The following is a 17,741-nucleotide window of genomic DNA, read 5'->3' as shown; positions in this document are numbered from 1 at the left end:
GCACCTTCTTTTCCTAATCTTGTCAGAAAAGCAAAGCATTACTGAAAACTGCCTTTACAGTTAATACTGAAAATTATTAGTGCATGCAAACATTTGTTTGTACACTAACTGGCTTCCTCTAGAGTTGTTCCAGGGAAATATTAATCATTTTTAAAATAAATAAATTCCTGTTGATCCACACCTGGCATAGAGTTGCCCCTGGGAGAAGCAGCTTAATTTTAAACATTAATGTAAACTGTAAAATTTATGTGGTACATATATTTTTAGGGACTGTGGATCATCTTTGTCCTTGGTATCTTAATATCTGTGGCATATCTTAGTTGGGAAGTATGGGAAGTCTCTTTTACCTTTGTGTTTGTTTTCTGGAAAATCTCTCTCTTTGAAATCCTCTTATGCATCCTTCACCTCAAAGTGATATTTGGGTACATTGCTTTCTTTCCTTTTAAACCAGTTAAAATGTAATTGACAAAAAACAAAAACAAAACGTAACTGACAAATTTCTTTAAAATGTTCAGCTACTATATATTTGGAAAAGGATAGAGAAATAAAAGAGGCCTATATTGTTACTAAAATTATGCTGGTTGTAATAAAATTGTTACTGAAATAATCTTTCTTACATGGCCAATTTGATTTTGTTTTGTCAGCTACAATGAGACGAATTGTTTGTTCATATCTTTTTGCAGTGGTGGTCTCTTGTATTTGAACGATTTGTTCTATATCTAAATTAGTTCCTTGGCTTATCCCTTAAAACAATTTTGATGGATAGTAATATAACTGTTTCATGATGGTGAATCCCTGAAATTACTTTTAAGCATATTGAATTCTTATTGATTCCTATTTTATATAATGGCATTTCTATCTTATACATTAGGACTTTCTGTTATAATAAGACTGCAAGCTTTTGTCTTTTGGCAAAACAAATGGAATTTATAAAGCAACTTACACAATTTAACTGTGATAAAAGTGACCTGGTAAATAAAATCTGTTGCAGTTTCTCCTTGAGTGTAAAAATTCACTGTCTTCATTTATGTATCAGTGGATGGGAAAGAACACAGACTTTATAAAATAATTCTGAAGCTAGAACGACAACAATAACAACAGAAATATGGAGAATAAACTTTTTTTGTTATTTTTCACACACAAAATCTTACCAAATTTAGAAATCTGAACACTTAAAACTATGGTTTTACAGGTTATCGACATGAAAAATGAAACAATACTTAAGTATTTTGAACTTGGAGGTTGAGTAAGCAGAAGAATTTAGTATATCCATGGCCCATCTCATGAGTCATTATGGCTTTTCTCTTCAAAGTCCGAATGAAAACTTCACTGTTTTTACAGTAAACTGTGAAAATTATTGGCAGATGTAGCAACACAGGCCCACTTGTAAAAACAATTAATCAGTTTGCTGATTATGAAACCCAAATTTGAGGTTTTTTTTTTTTGAGACGAGGTCTCACTACGCAGTTCAGGCTGGCCTTGAGCTCACTTTGTAGCCCAGGTTGGTCTGGAACTCCAAACGATCCTCCCACCTCAGCCTCCCGACTGCTGGGATTACAGACGGGAGCCACCACGCCTGGCCCCAAATTTGAGTTTAAAGTAATTGTAAGACATTTATATAAAAAGGAATTGCCTGTTCCTCAGTTTTCCTGTTTCAGTTTCTCTATTTCTTAAGGGCAGTTAATTATTTGTGATAATGGCACATATATATTTATATATGATAAAAAATCATTGTACTGTTTGCAGTCAACCATCTTTTCCTTAATCTCTTACTAACACAGAAAACAAGAGTAAACATTTGTCCAACTCAATAGCTGGAAGGCATTTTTCCTCCAAGTGCTAATTCACTTTGCCTCTTGTTTCTTTGGGACATAAAGCAATTAACATCTATGGGAAAACTTCCTGTACACATAATGCATTTCTATCCCTTTTACCAGTAGTTTGATTTCCTTTTTCTTAAAATCATTTGGAAAAAAAAATGGAGGGGAGGCCTTTTGGTTTTTCAATTTGTCTCAGTGATTTCATCACGATTCGATATTTTCGTTGAAAATGAAATGGAGTAAAAAAATCAATCATTATGAACTTTTGTTCCCTACTTGTTTTTAACTTACTTTTCGGTACGGGTACTTTAAAGAAGTAGCCCTGTTTCAAAGAAAGGGGTTTAGAGAGTACTTGCTTGACTGTACTGTAGTCCAAGGAGAAATAATTAGCATTCTTCAACGTACAATATTAATCAGTTTGCTTTAGTGGTTAAAGAGGAAGAAACCAAATGTAAACAGTCAGGTCTATCACGTCTATATGCAATGCTGGTACAGTACTCCTTCCACATTTTACTGTGCTTTGCCCTTCAAGGGCTACAGATCATCAAATCATCATCCAAAGGAGGCTCATTGACAACCTTCTACCACTGAAAGTCACACTGCATGCAGTGGCGCTAATTTTAAGTGGGCCATTCCTGAGGAGGGGCACCCTCTGTAAGGACAACCTCTCACCATTTAAAACAAATCCACTCCTTTTTCGCGGAAACATTTAATATTTTAGAGCCACGTTCCTGCAATGACATGAAAATACTGTTCACCTGGAACTCATCAATCGGAGACTGGACGATGCCAAATTTCTGGCATTTGCTCATTAGGCCAAGGGTAATACCCTGCAAACACCTAGAAAGCCCTACTTCAGCACCTCCCGAGTCTGAGTGAGAGGGCCGACCCCCCGAATTTGTGATCCCATGGAAGGGGGGTGACGCCCCCTCATTTGTCTACAGCGACTTCTAAAAACACCGCCAGCCTAGGCTGGATATTTGTTCTCAGGCCAAGTGTTCCCAGACTTTGTCCTCTGGCCTTAAAGTGAGGCGCGGACGCGTCGGCCGAACGCCCCGCTGACCAGAGCAGGCAGGGCGGGTGCAGGCGGGGTGTCGGCCGTTGGGGCGCCCCACCTGTGCGCGCTCTAACCCTCCGCAGGCGCTGGGCGGCGCGCGCCGCGGACTCGGTCCCTGGCGGCCGTTGGGCTCCACCGGGCCGCAGCGCGACGGGCTGCCGCGCGCGGGGCAGACCCCGCCGGCCGCGGCGCTCAGGGGCTCCCGCGAGCGCGCTCCGTTGGTGCACGCGCGCGTCTCCGCTCCGCTCGGCCCCGCCCGTTCGACGCGCGCCCCCGCCCGGTCCGCTCGCCTCCCCCACCCCCAGCGCGGACGGGGTGGATCCTGCACACTCCCCTCCCCTGAGCGCCGGCGGCAGGCGCTGAATGAGAGACGCGGACGGCTCCGGCCGGAGAGCGCTACCCGCGGCGGCTGCGGCAGCGGCGGAGCGTGAGGCCAGCGTCACCCTTCCATCCTCCGAGACGACCGCCCCGGCTGCCCAGGTCTGTGTCGCGGCCGCGGGGCGGGGCGGGGCGGGGCGGGAAGGTGGTGCGCGGCGCCCCCCGGGCGGCGGGGAATGGCGGCGGCGCGGGCGCTGCGGTGTGCTGCTCTCCTCGCCGCGGGCCTGGGGCCCCGGGCTGCTCCCTTCCGCGCGGGATGGGGCCGCAGCGCTCCGGCGGACTGAGTGGGGTGCGGGGGCCGCGCCTCCTGTGGCCGCTCGCTTCGGGGGTCGAAGCTGCCGGGGGTGGTTGTCGAGGGACGCGAGGACCCCCAGAGTCGCCGCGTCTCGCTGTCGCTGCGCGGATGGCGGAGGCTCCTGGCGTCTCCCGCGCGGGCCGGGCGGCGCCTCACCCTCCCTCAGGTGAGCGGGAGCCCGCACCGCTCCGCCGGGACCCGCCACGCCGGCCACACCCCCTCCTCCGGCCGGGCGGTTGCACCCCGAAGCCGCGGTCAGGGTGACCTGTTGCGGGGACTGCCCGCAGCCCGGGTCGCCGCCAGCCTCTGCTGCGGATAGGTTGCGTGCTCCGCGCGGCGGACGCTGCCTGCGGTCTAACTTGCTCTGGGGTCGGGAGCGGGCTTGCTGAAAAAGGAGGGAGATTCCGGCCGTATCTGATCAAACACTTGCAAAGCTGCGAGATCTGCCTGCAAATATCAGGAATTCCATTGCAGTTTCGGATTAGGGAGGCTCATAAACACCGTGCTTTGGAGGTGATGTGGGAGGAACTCGAGCCGCGGTCGAGCAGCTGGTATCTGGAAGATAGCCTAAACCTGTGCGGAGCTGAATTATTCCCCCTCAGAGCTCTTTTCCTGTAGCTATGTGTTGTGTAGACGCAGGCCAGTTTCAGTGTACGTGGGCGTGTTTGGGAAGAAGCTGCGAGTTGATAGGAGCTACCTTAGTACAGTACAAATGTTAATTTGTTTGAGCTGGGAGGGGTGAGGGAGGAAGAAGAAAGGGCACTGATGTTAGCTGTGGAGGAGGGGCAAGAAAGCAAATTTCTGCTAAGAAAGCGCCAAAAAGAAGTAGCTAATGCCCACTGTTTTTACATAAAGTAGAAACACACAGGCAGCAATTAATGAGACTTCATTTTATATGTGCTTCGTATTTGGCCCTTCCCCAACACTTTAGTTGCTATAGAGAGCTTTGTTTTCCTACCAGTGTTTAGGAGTTGACTGTGGTTTTTAAAATTATTTGCAATCAGATCGACTTATGTTCAAGTCTCTGAAGATGGCCATTAGAATTTTGGGAAACTTTTTCAAATCCGTGCGTGCAAAGTATTGTAGTGACATAGACCATAGCTTGCTAGTTGTAAAGCCTGTTCCACTCAGATAATTAGCTTGTATAGGCTGTAGAGTCATAAATGTATTACACTTACTACTGAACATCTTAGTCGAATGTTTTGAATTATAATGGAGGTCACAACCAAACAATGTTATTTTAATAAAAATTACCTGTAAAGTTTGTAGGTCTGATGTTTATCATGCAACTTAAAAGATTTGGGAAGTAACTTTTTTTTTTTGGTCCCAGGGATCGAACTCACAACCTCTTGCTTGCCAGGCAGGCACTTATGCTGCTGAGCTAAATCCCCGGTGAAAATAACTTTTGTTAGCCAGATCTATAGTTAAGCTGCATTCCATAGATGGTATTTATTTATTTAGTCTTTTTGAGACATGGTCTCACTATGCAGTTCAGGCTAGCTTTGAGCTCATTTTGTAACCCAGGCAGGTCTCCAACCCGCATTGATCATCCTGCCTCAGCCTCCTGAGTGCTGGGATTACAAATATGCGCCGCCACTCCCAGCTGATGCTATTTTGAATAAATAATTTAAGTAGAATTATTTTAAATTTAATTAAAAAATTTTAGCATAATTTTGAAATCATAGGGTGCCTTTTTCCTATTCCAGCTGTCATAGAATTAAGGAATTTGAAGTTTTAAGATGTTCTGGACAGTACTCTGAAAATATTGTTCACTTTGCATGATTATTGCAGATTGCAAGAGAAAGTGCTCAAATATCAAGATGGCAACATACTCATCTGATACTTGTAATAAATTCACTAAAATTTTGGCAGGAAAATTAAAAAGCTAACTTTGTGAAATAGATATATGTGTAATTGTGTGCATTTAAATTCCTAGTGTATGCTGTTCTTGGTTATTCTGTCATTATAGTTGAGATACTAATCAGGTCTAGTGAATGATGAATACTAGGTGACATTAGAAACATCTAAGTTTTGGTCCAAAGGCATAGGTGATAACGTTTGCTCATTCTGTATTTACATATTTATTATCTAGTACATAGTGCTGGTCCCCTCCCTAGGATGTTGAGAATACAAGAGGAAAAAAAAATAGGTTTGTGCCCAAAAAAGGTGAAATAGTAAGGAGGCAAGTCTGTTAGTTTGACAGTTTAAGGAGTAGCCTTTTGGTTAAGAGTATTGTTTGTGTTTTTCCTCCTAAAAATATAGGGAATTATTACTACTTAGGGATCAAAAGCATTAAGACACTTGTTTTAAAATTACAGTTACGTTTATACACATTGAGTATCTGGTTTCCAAGTATACCAAAGATAAATATTCTACCTGAAGCAGTTTACATGTGGTTAGACAGCTTTATTCTTTTAGTTTATATAGTTAAATGAAATGTTTCTGAAAATACTGTGTCTCATCACTTGTTTATAAGGGAGTCGACTTTTTTTGTAAGTTTAAATTTTTTTTTTTGTCTTTTTCGTTTTTTATTGGTACCAGGGATTGAACTCACGACTGTCTGCTTGCAAGGCAGGCGCTTATGCCGCTGAGCTAAATTCCCAGCCCCAAGTTTAAATTTTTAAAATAATCACTTTTTTCCCCCTGAACTAGTGCCCTATTGTTCTTTCACAGAATATCCATAAGCCATTGTTCCTGAAATAAGATTGCTTTCCATTGCAATTAAAGTCTGATATTGTTGTGGTTCTTTGCAGGCTTTAAGACTTTTTATATGTTCTTTATACTTAAATATTTTACTGATTGTCTGGGCTGCAAGTAATTAACATTGCCGCTGTGTAGGCTTTGTCTGTCTTTTACATCAGAAAACTAAGGTTTGGAGATAATAAGCACACGACCAGTGAGCAAGCAGTGTGTGATGTTCCACCTTAGGAGTGGACAGGTTGGGGGGAAAACATCAACAATGGGTGCTGTAGGCCAGCATTTAATACACTGCACTCTGCTTCTTTGGAAATTCCTAAATGACTTTTAAGCCTTAACGCAAGCTGTGAAGTGAAATGTAATTAATGAAGTTTTCTTTTGGTGAATTAAAGCCTATTTTTCCTCTAAAAATACTACTTACCTTGTGTAGAGTAGCAGCAGGTAGTTTGGATTTGACTTTTTTAAAATGGTCCTGGGCCATGCCTGTGCTAGGCAAGCACTGTGCTGCTGAGCTAGGGAGGGTCTTGCTAGATTGCCTGAAGTGTACCCTCAAGCTGTTTGTGAGCTCCAAGACTGGGGATATCATGCCTCACCCACTTAGTTTACTTTCAAAGGTGTTAGTTTTTGAGATTAAGATAGTGATCTTTTGAATATGAGGTTTTTAGTTTGTAATGGCTGTTTTTGAAGTGAAATTGTCACTTCCAGGTAAGACTGGAAGGTTTTGTGGGGTTTTTTTTTTCAACTTTCAATGAAAGGATGATTTAGGTGGTTTGAAGCTATCTCAGTCTCAGTGAAGCCCCTGGGAAGGAAAAATGTATTGCATTATCTTATAAATGTCAGCTGTACCTTGAGTACAGTTGAATAAGACAATGAGGATTGGATGTGATAAATGTTAGTATCCCAGACTTAATCTGGAATCTTTCCTTTTTTGTGTATGGGGATTGAATTCACAACCTCACTTTTGCAGGCAGGCCTTAGCCACTGAGCTAAATCCCCATCCCCAAGTAATCTTTCCCTTTTTTGATTTTTTTTTGGGGGGAGGGTTCTTTTTTGAGACACGGTCACACTATGCAGTTCAGGCTGGTCATGAGCTTATTTTGTAGCCCAGGCTGGTCTCTTGCCTCAGCCTGCAAAGTTCTGGGATCACAGGAATGTGCCACCATCCCCAGCCTTTTTGAATAACTAATGATGGCATGCTTTTTGATATTTTGAGCTTTTGATTTAGGAAAACTTCTCCAAGTACATAATGGGGATAAAAGTGTAATTTAAAATGTATGAAAGCAATCTTATTTCAGCAACAGTAGCTTATGAATTTCTGTGGAAGAGCAGTAGTATACTGGTTTATTCAGAAAAAAATTATTTAAAAAATTTAAACTTAAGAAGAGTAGATTCCCTTGTAAATAAGTGACCAGAGACAATATTTAAAATGTGGAAGGAAAAAAGTTGGATCTAAATCTGCCTGGTCACTTTAATAGTTAGTGGTTAGTTAGCCTTAGTGGAAGGATGTACAGTACATGCTTCTTCTCCCCTCCATTAATCAGGATAGAGCAGCACTTACATGACAGTTTGAGAGAAGGTTTGGCAATTCATGTGTGCTACTGCAGAAAAGAGACATTTTATGACGACCTTACCCCATCACCCTTTGTGCCTTTATTTTCGGTACAGTATTATCTGACATTATAGCATCCTTTTTTTGCATCCTTCTCTGAAGGTAAGCTTTCTGAGGTCAAGGACTTAGGTTGGCTGGCTTTCTTTCTTAAAGATGAAGTTTTGTTTACTATCTTCCTAGAAAAGATAGAAAAATACCTGACACATAGATAATGGGTAGCTATTGGGGAGGAATGAGTGAATAAATATGTACTAAACAGTATGAAGACTACTTGTTCTTTAAAAAAAATGTAATACTATAACACTACTGTGCAGGTATAAAAACTGTTCTACAAGAAATAGCAAAACCCATCATCTCTTAACTTTCCTTCCCAAACCAGATGTGGTGGAGCATACCTGTAATTCCAGAACTCAGGAGGCTGAGGCAAGAGGATTGCTGTGAATTTGAGGTCAGCTTGAGCTACACAGTGAGTTCAAGGCCACCCTGAACTGCATAGGGAGATCAAAAAACCAACCAAATAAATAAACACTTTCCCTCCCAGGTCTTGCTCTTAGAGCAGTCATTTGTGACACATTTATCTGTTTCTTCTGTTTACTTCCATATCTCTTTTATTTTGTTCTGTTCTGTTTTTGATTTTGAGACGGTCTTGATATGTAGTTCAGGGTGGCCTTGAATTCATTATGTAGCCCAAGATGGCCTTGAACTTCCAATAATCCTCCTGCCTCTGCCTCTCGAGTTCTGGACTATAGGCATGTGCCACTGCATTTGGCCAATTTTATATATCATCTATTGGCTTTATACTGTGCAAGATAAGGCTGTGCTTTAGGATTCTGCTGCCTCCTGAATTTTCTCTTTGGATGTTTCTTCTCTCTCTGTGTGTGTGTGTGTCTATGTATATATGGAATCAAATTCAGGACCTTGCACTTGCCAGGTAGGCATTTGTGCCACTGAGCTATATTCCCGTCCTTAAACATTTTTTTCTGTTTTTTTTTCTCAGTTTTTAAAATTTGACTTTTTCTACAAACTGTTTCATTATATACATGATTCAGTTTTTTTAAAATTGAGAAAGTCCTTGAGGTCTTTTGTGTTCCTGCTTAGATCTGCACTGCTGCTCCCCACTTAAATTCTACAATTTTAGCTGTGACTTCTTGTCACCATGCTCCTGAGATTTCTCTTTTCCTTTTTTCTTTGTCTCTGGAGCTGTGTCTTTCTCTTTTTTAGTTCACTGTCTTGTTTTGGTGAGTTGCATCTTTTGATAACCTTAGAGAAACAGTATATAGTATGAACTTTCTGAAATGTTGTATTTGTGTAAGTATTTTTTGTTCTACTCTGACATTTGATTGATAATTCATCTGGGCTAGATACAGAATTCCAAAAAAAGTTTTTTTTTTTCCTTAAAAGGGATTGGTTGCTCTTAATTTTCTAGCTCAAGTGGCTGTTGAAAAGTCTTAATGTCAGCTGAGTGTGGTGGCACACACCTGTAATCCTGGCAGTTGGAGCCTAAGGCAGAAGGATCGCCGTGAGTTCAGGGCCAGCCTGTACTACATAGTGAGATCTTGCTACAAAAAAGAAAAAAAAAAAAAAAGAAGAAGAAGAAAGCCTTGATGTCATTCAAAATGTTCATCTTTTGTACAAGTGCTGGGTTTAAGATATTTTCTTTAATATACCTTCTATGTCCCTGATGCTTTATGTAGATCTTCGTTTCTCATATACAGAATTTAGTGAGTCTTAGCAATTTTCTTTGAAGAGCTAGGTGGTAAGTATGTTAGGCTTGAATGCAGTGCAGTCTCTGTTTACTATAAACTTGCTGTTGTCACATGAAAATAGCCACAGGGACCATGTGCTGTCATTCGCTTATCTGTGTATAGGTGGTTTGGTTTAACTTTGCTTTACTAGAAATAGGAATATTAATGTGGAAATGGAAGAGAAGATGGGATAAATGAGACAGATATGATGTTGGTAGCTTGAGGAAGTTTTGATCTGTCTTTACTATATGTGGACCAAGGTCTTCAGTTGAAAAGAAGAATGGGAGTATGTAAAAGAGGATTCAGAAGAGAATAAATAGCAGTCATCTACCAAAGGGCAGAAAAACAACAGATAGAATGGGGGATGTGTGTGATTACCTGGCAGCATTGTGAGCTCATAGAGATGATTCTGAATTTTATGTTACTGACTTTGATAGGCATAGTATTTCTAAAATTTCATGGAGTATGATGTATTACTATTGATTTTTAGTAGATTAGATAACTTAAGGATTTAATGGATAAGATTAAGAAATAGTTTCTACTCTAATTTTCTGTTTTTATAAACATGCTTTTTCTTCTGTATTGGTAGAGATGGTCATACATACTTTCTGTATTAATCTACTAGTGGAATATATTTCATTATAGATTATCTTTTGCTGAAATAATCTTTGTATTCCTGAGCTAAATACTGTTTAGATGTGAAGCATTCTTTTTTCTACAGTGCAGAATTTAATTTTTCTTTTTTTAAAATTTTATTTAAGAAGAAAAAGAAAAAAAAACAGAAAAAGGGTACAGGTTATACAGAATTAAAAAAAAAACCAGTAGGAAATCACTAGTTAATAGATTATATATTATCATCTTAGAAATAGTTGTTCAAGTTACAAAATTAAAACATATAAAGTGGACATTCAAACAGTGAGACTGCAAACAGTTCTGTTCAATGATCCGACAAAAACTCAGTAATATGATTATCTATCTTAAACGCTTAAATATGCAGTTATATCCTTTAGAGCACTTTCTTTTCCTCTCTTTTTTTACAATGACAATTATACATTTTGGGTTTTATTATTCCCACAGTTATTACTTTTTTTTTGAAGAGAATAAAACCAAATGTGACGTAACAAAACAGTCAGTCAAATCAAAAGGATGGACATAGTACATAGTGTAAAAACAGAATACAAGGTGATCAACAATGGTTGCCATAATGCCGCTTGCTATCTTAAAAAGAATTGCCTATATCATCAGTTATAATAAAATTGAATAAAACAGTAAAGAACAAAACAAATAAAACCGAAACATTGGAGACATTACAGGACTTCAAAAGAAGATAATAGTCAAACCAGAATGGGTGTCATAATGAATCTTATTGTCTTCACAGTTGTTGCCCATACTCTCGAACTTGGTAGTATCAAGCAAAACAGAATAGAGGAAAATCAGTCAAAACAAGATGGTGAGAGCAATACAGGGTTTCAAATCAAGTTAATAGGAAATCAAAGTGGGTTACTGTAATATATTCTGCTATTTTTTTATTTTTCCTTTAATTAGAAAGATAAAAATAAAAAAGCAGATTGAGATAAAAGAGGACATAACAACAAAACAGCACAGGTCAAAACATAACCATTTAAGCAAAATAGTGTTTCACCACCAGATATGCCAACATAAAAGTAGTTACCATAGTGTCTTTTTCCTTGAAATCTTTGAGTATAACTTTGTATACTATAGCATCAAACATATCAAGACAATGTAAAACCATTCAAGAGAATGACAGTATTACACTGTATTTAGAACCAACTAATAGAAAATGAACAATGGTTTCTGTATAATCTTGTCTATAAAAGTTTTTGTTTGTATAAAATCCAATAAGATATAATAAATAATAAGATGTTAAGACCGATGGAGGCAGAAGAACAAAAGCTTGATGGGACTTCAAGATGATATTAAATCAGCACTAGCTATTATGATGTCTTGTTTTCTCCAAAATAGCTGTTCCTACTATCCAACCTTTTCTGCCTGATTTCTGTTGAGCTCTTTTTCTGTCATTAGTTGTCAGTTTGTCTTCTTCATTTTGCATTCTGCTCCATTCATTGTGGCCTCTCTGCCACTGTTTCTGAAATATTGGTATTTTTCTCTTTTAAAATGTCCTGCATATTCTCTGTAAACTTGAATTGGTGGCTGCAAATTCCCCTAGTTCCTCTTTATCCTGTAAGCACTTTATTTCTCCATTAATTTCTAGGGACAGTTGTGCAGGATATATATCAATCTTGGCTGGAGGTTATTATCTTTCAAAACTTGAATTATTTCCCCCCATGCTCTTCGTGATTTGATGGTTTGTGCTGAGAAGTCTGCTGTAATTCTGATGGGTGTTCCCTTGTAAGTGATCTGTTTCTTGTCTCTGACAGCTTTTAATATTCTGTTCTTATATTGGATTTCTGGAATTTTTATTATATGCCTGGGTGTAGTTCTGTTTGGGTTATAGGTGGCTGGGGTCCTGCAAGCCTCATAGATCTGAGTATCTTTACCTTTTCCCATATTAGGGAAGTTCTCCTTGATTATTTCTGTGAATAGCCTTTGTAGTTCATTTGTTTGTATCCCTGCTTCCTTTACATTCTTAATTCTTAAGTTATAGATCCTCTTATCATCTTCTAGCCTTTGTATTGTTACTGCTTGTTTCCTTGTTATTTTTAAGAAGTTTTTCCTTTCATGCTTCCACATTACAAATCTGTCCTCCAGTTCAGATAATCTATCCTTAGTTTCTTTTAAGCTGTTATGCCAGCTTTCAATAGAGTTTTTAGTTTCCTGGTAATCTCTTTGAACCTGCTTCATGTATTCTATTTTCTCTATTTTCTGTATCAAACTATTCTCCCCTTTTTTTCTCTTCTTCCATTCCACCATCTGTTTTTTCTTGGGAGGTGCTTAGCATTTCTTTAACTATTTTACTTATATCTTGCTTTACTTGGTTAAATATTTCACTTTTGAACTCATCTATGAGGTCCCGGAGATACCACTTTATGTCTGTTGGTGCCGTGCCTGATATTGAATGTTTTCTGTCCTCATTCTCCTTTGTATTTACCTTTCCTGGATCAGTGTTCACAGGATTGGGGACTGAGGACCCTTTCTTGTTGCTCCCTCTTTCCATACTATTTGTTCCTTCCATACAAGCATATATAGGAGGCCCAGTTTCTTTCTTTGTCAATTACAGTTTGTTTGAATGGCACCAGCTAGGTGTTCTCGCCCACTGCAGTGTACTAGGGAGACACAGCCTATGGGCATAGGCCTGCCCTTCCAGGTCAGTCAACCTGCATTCACTGCATTGGGGTGCACTGCCAGGTTTGGGCTAGCCTACTGGGTCTTAGTCCATGGTGTCACCCAGGTCAAGTGCTCCCCACCAATCCCGCTTGAGAGGGGAATATGTTAGTGAAGTCACTGCAGTGTCCTGTTCTGGCTAGTCTGCCTGGTCCCAAAATGTCCTCTTTTGGAGCCTCCTAGTCTATGGAAGGGTCTCCGTTCCTCTTACCACAGCTCGATGCAGGGCTCCCCACCAGCTCTGCTCTCAATTCGGTTCGCTGATTCCTGCTCTCAGAGCTTTTGCACCTCTATTCCTGCCATGCAGATGCAGCAGCGGCAGCAGGAAATTCAAGCTGGGGTTTCCAGAGGCGCGGGTTCCAGCTTCAGCACTGAGACTTTAGCTGTTCCAGTCATAGCACCTCGATTGCATTTCCAGTTGGTTTCTCTCAGCTTATTTCATTCCTGTCTTGGCAGAGTATATCTCCCCCTGCTGAGGACTCCCCACACTGCACCATTCCTGGAATCTAAGCTGGCTATGTCAGAGAGCCTCCGTAGCTGCTGTTATCTATCCGCCATGTTCTCCCAGAACCAGAGTTTAATTTTTCAGTGTCAGAAGTTTTTAAAAATTTATCTTTTTGTGCTCAGGAAGCTGAGGCAGGAGGATCACTGTGAGGTCAAGGCCAGCCTGGACTACAAAGTGAGTTCAAAGCCAGCCTGAACTGCATAGTGAAACCATGTCTCAAAAAGATGAAAGTTAAAATAAAGTAAAAACACTTTTTTGTAGTTGTTGTCATCTTGTTTTGCTACTGGACATTGAACCCAAGTTCTTTACATTGAGCTGCAACATCAACCATTTGTAAATTTTTAAAAGTGTGAGATGGAGTCCGGCTGAGTCATTATATTGCTCAGGCTGGGTCTGAACTTTATATCCTCCTGCCTTAGGCTCCTGGAGTGCTGAGATTATGCATTGTGCCACTAGATTTGTGTATATTTTGGTTTCAGACTTACATCAGCTTCATAAAATGAGTTCTAAAACTTTTTCCTATTCTAGAAAAAAACTTTATAATGGATTGTCTCGAAGATATAATATGAAAGGTTAAAGTTTCAAGGGCTGGAGGTAGAGTTTAGTGGCAGAGGACTGGGTTACAGTACCACCAATGAGTTTGTAGAAAAAAATACAGAAGAAATATAGAAAATACCTACATGATTGTTTTGTGGGTAGGGTTTTGTTTTTTAAGAAGGACACACACATATAGTACCAGAAAAACGAAGTTTGCTAAATTTTACCTCATTAAGAGGATTATTCATCAAAAATGCTTATAAGAGAATAGAAGAGCTGAGCATAAGGCCAGATATTTAGAGGAGATTGAGGCAGAAGGATCACAAGTTTGAGGCCATTGTTAGTAGGTTAGCCAGTAGGAAAGCACCTCAATACTCTCCAAAAAAAGAAAAAAGAAAAAAATTAGAGAACATAAAGACACATAACAAATTGGAATAAGTGTTTACTGACAGAGGATTAGTATCTAGTCCTGATATTTGTATGTCAGTATAAAAAATGAAGGCAACCCAGTTTTAAAACACATGGGCAAAAGACTAAACCTGGAATTTACAGAATGAATTACATATGGCCAAGCTGCAAGCATACTCATACATGATTTTCAGACTTACAAATTAAAATTATAATGTGATACTGCTACATGCCTACCAGAATGGTATTAATGAAAAAGCCAGAAATTCAAAGTATTGCCAAAAATGCAGAGTAGCTGGAACTTTGTATGTGCACTGTGACCCAGCAGTGTCACTTCTGAGTATAGACTCAATAGAAATCAACACACTCATGCACCACAATAACATAAGAAAAAGCGTGGGGCTAAATCTCGCTGACTTTGCTATGATACCAAAAGCACGACCAACACAACAAATAGATAAGGTGGATTTCATCAAAACTAAAACATTTTGTGTTTTAGAGGACACCATTGAGGAAGTGAAAAGATAGCCCAAAAATGGGAGAAAACAATTTGTCTGCAACTATTAAGTATTAAGGGCAGCCAAGTTTAAAGGTATGCAGAGAGGCTCTGAATAGACGTTTTTCCAAAGGAGATACACAAATAGGCAATCAGCACATGTAAATTTGCTTAGTGCTGTTAGCTATCAGGAAAATAAAATCAAAATCATGATGAGATACCCCTTTACATCACTAGCATGGCTCAGAAAGGTGGTAAGGCACGGATGCTGAGAAGTTGGAACCCTCGTACACCAGTGGGAATGTAAAATGGTGTAACTCCTTTGGAATATGGTCTGATACTTCTTCAAATAGTTAAGAAGTGAAAATATGTTTTTACTTTTTGAAAACTTATAGCTTCTTTACAGTAGCATTCATAGTAGGCAAAATGTGGAACAACCCAAATGTCCAGCAGCCGATGAATGAACAAATAAAATGAGGCATATTATAATGAAAAATTATTCAGTCATGATAAAGAGTGAAGTAGTGATACATGCTGCAGCATGGATGAGCTTTTATCTACCTATAGAATAAAAGAAACTGCTCACAAAGGGCAGTGTATTTCATGATTCTGTTCCTACAGAATGCCCAGAATAGGAAACTCTATTGAGGCAGAAAGCAGGTAAGTGGTACTTCAGGGCTAAAATGGAGGATGGTGGAATAATAACATGGAAAATGTTCTGATATTAACTGTGGTACTACTACTTGAACGCATACATTGTAAACCGTTGAGTTGTACGTTTTAAAAACTTTTTTTTTTTAAAATAAGGACTTGATGTATAACTTAGGCCTACCTTGAACTCACCATCCTCCTGACTTAGCCTCTCAATTGTTGGGATTACAGAAGTGAACCACCGCACCCAAACGCTGATTTACATTTGTTTGTTCATTTGTTTTTTGAGATAGGGTCTTGCTGTGAGGTTTAGGCTGACCTTGACCTCACAGTGATCCTCCTGCTTCAGCCTCCTAAATTCTGGGATTACAGCATGTGCCTCCATATCTAGCTAAGTTGTACACTTTAAATGAGCAAATTTTATGATATATGAATATGAGCTCATGAAATTATAAGGGAATCACTCAGTGTGACAACATTGCCATGATATTTGATAGTAGTTGTTGCTGTTGTTTTTTGGTACCATGAATCAAACTCACAACCTTGCGCATGCCAGGTAGGCACTTAGGCGACTGAGCTATATCCCCAGCCTGCCATAATATTTGAGAAAAACACGATGCAGAGGAGTATGTAAAATTCAGTATTATATTTTTCAGTGAAGCAAATGACAGCAAAAGCTGTATTACTGAACATACAAAATGTGGTATGACCATACATAAATTGTGTGTGTGTATGTGTAAGTGACGCCTGAGTCCCTTACATAAAATGGCATATGATTAACCTATGCATAGCCTTCTGTGTACTTTAAATCATCTCCAGATTACTTATCATAGTATAATTTAAGCAATCTCTTTTTAGATGTTTAGGTTGTTTCTAACTTTTACATACTAGAGTTAATATCTTTGTTTACAGGTCTTCCTATACTTTTTAAAAATAATCTTTTGAATTCTGGAAGATACAACTATAGAGGTGAAGTACACATACATACTTGCTTATAGTGTGTGTGTTTCTTTATACCCTTACTTGTTTGTTATGTAACAGATGTTCTTAGTGTTTAATTTGCTTTTTTAAAAAATAAATTAGAGGCTGAGATTATAACTCAGTGTTTGAGCACTTACTTAGCAAGCACTAAGCCCTTGGTTCAGTTCTCAGTACTGCCCCACCAAAGAATGTTTTTATAAAGGGAACAAAGATGTTTTATTTTATATTTTTTGTTATTCTTGATTAATATTTATTAATTGTACATATTAAGGTGTTTAATGCTATTTAGTGTGTTCAGTATATGTATACAATATACATTGATCAAATTCAGCCTTCTAATATCTACCATCCACCACTCAGAATCTCTAATAATCACTGTCCTACATTCAGATGACTTGGTTTTTGTAGTCTTAACTTATACCTGTGAAAGTGACCATTTGGTCCTTGCCTTTCTGTATCTGGCTTATCTCACATAATGTAATGTAATGTGCTCCTGTTCCATTCATTTTCTTGCCAGTGGCTGGACTTCATTCTTCGTGGCTGAATAGTAGTCTATGGTGTGTGTGTGTGTGTGTGTGTGTGTGTGTGTGTGTGTGTGTCTTTATCCATTTGTTCATTGATTGGTACTTAGGTGATTTTTTTTTTTCCAGTACCAGGGATCGAACTCACGACTGCGTGCTTGCAAAGCAGGCGCTTATGCTGCTGAGCTAAATCCCCAGCCCATTTAGGTGATTTTTAAATATTTGGCTATTGTGAACAGTGCACAGTGTGGGCATGCAGCTATCTTTGGAATCATAGTTTGATTTCTTTCGCATATATACCTGGAAGTGGTATTTACTTCTTGGCTATTCATGTTTTCGTGTTTCTTTTTTAGAGAAGCGTTTGTATCATTTGCTCTTTTCTTTTTTTTGGAGATCCTTAATAATCAAGCTCACAAACTTCACATTTGCCAGGCAGACACTGTGCTGCTGAGCTATGTGCCTATCCCATATGAATGTTAATCTTTTCTCAGATAAATGGTAGTATATGGCTTCTCCCACTCTGTAGGTTGTCTCTTTACTCTGGGATTTTTTTTTTTTTCCTGTGAAGACGCTTTTACGTTTGATGGTGATCTTATTTGCCAGATTTTGCTTTGGGGTTCATATTTAAAAAGCTGTTGCCTATTCTAGTTATTATGAATTATGTCTAGATGTTCCCCTAAAGCCTCTTGTAGTCGTAGATGGAGAGTTTTGAAGGTGGCTAGACCTGGTAGAGATCCC

At 39.4% G+C, this 17,741-nt stretch overlaps 1 protein-coding gene across 3 annotated transcripts in view; it reads left to right on the top strand.

Annotated features, from left to right (window-relative positions):
• Positions 1-3,172: 3,172 nt before the first annotated feature.
• Ralgps2 (Ral GEF with PH domain and SH3 binding motif 2) overlaps positions 3,173-17,741 on the top strand; it is a 148,873-nt gene continuing 134,304 nt past the window's right edge. For 2 of the 3 annotated variants that reach the window (XM_063240032.1, XM_063240030.1), the window contains exon 1: positions 3,173-3,357. The gene's annotated coding sequence lies outside the window, so the exon portion shown is untranslated. Of the gene's footprint in view, positions 3,358-3,549; positions 3,717-17,741 lie in introns of those variants that run through there. The other variant, XM_003474629.5, reaches the window with a different exon arrangement.

Source organism: Cavia porcellus, unplaced genomic scaffold, assembly GCF_034190915.1.
Source record: "Cavia porcellus strain 051 isolate PalLab524CR breed Dunkin Hartley unplaced genomic scaffold, mCavPor4.1 scaffold_29, whole genome shotgun sequence".
NCBI lineage: Eukaryota > Metazoa > Chordata > Mammalia > Rodentia > Caviidae > Cavia > Cavia porcellus.
Note: the sequence above shows the minus strand (reverse complement) of the source record. Positions and strands in the feature narration are given on the sequence as shown.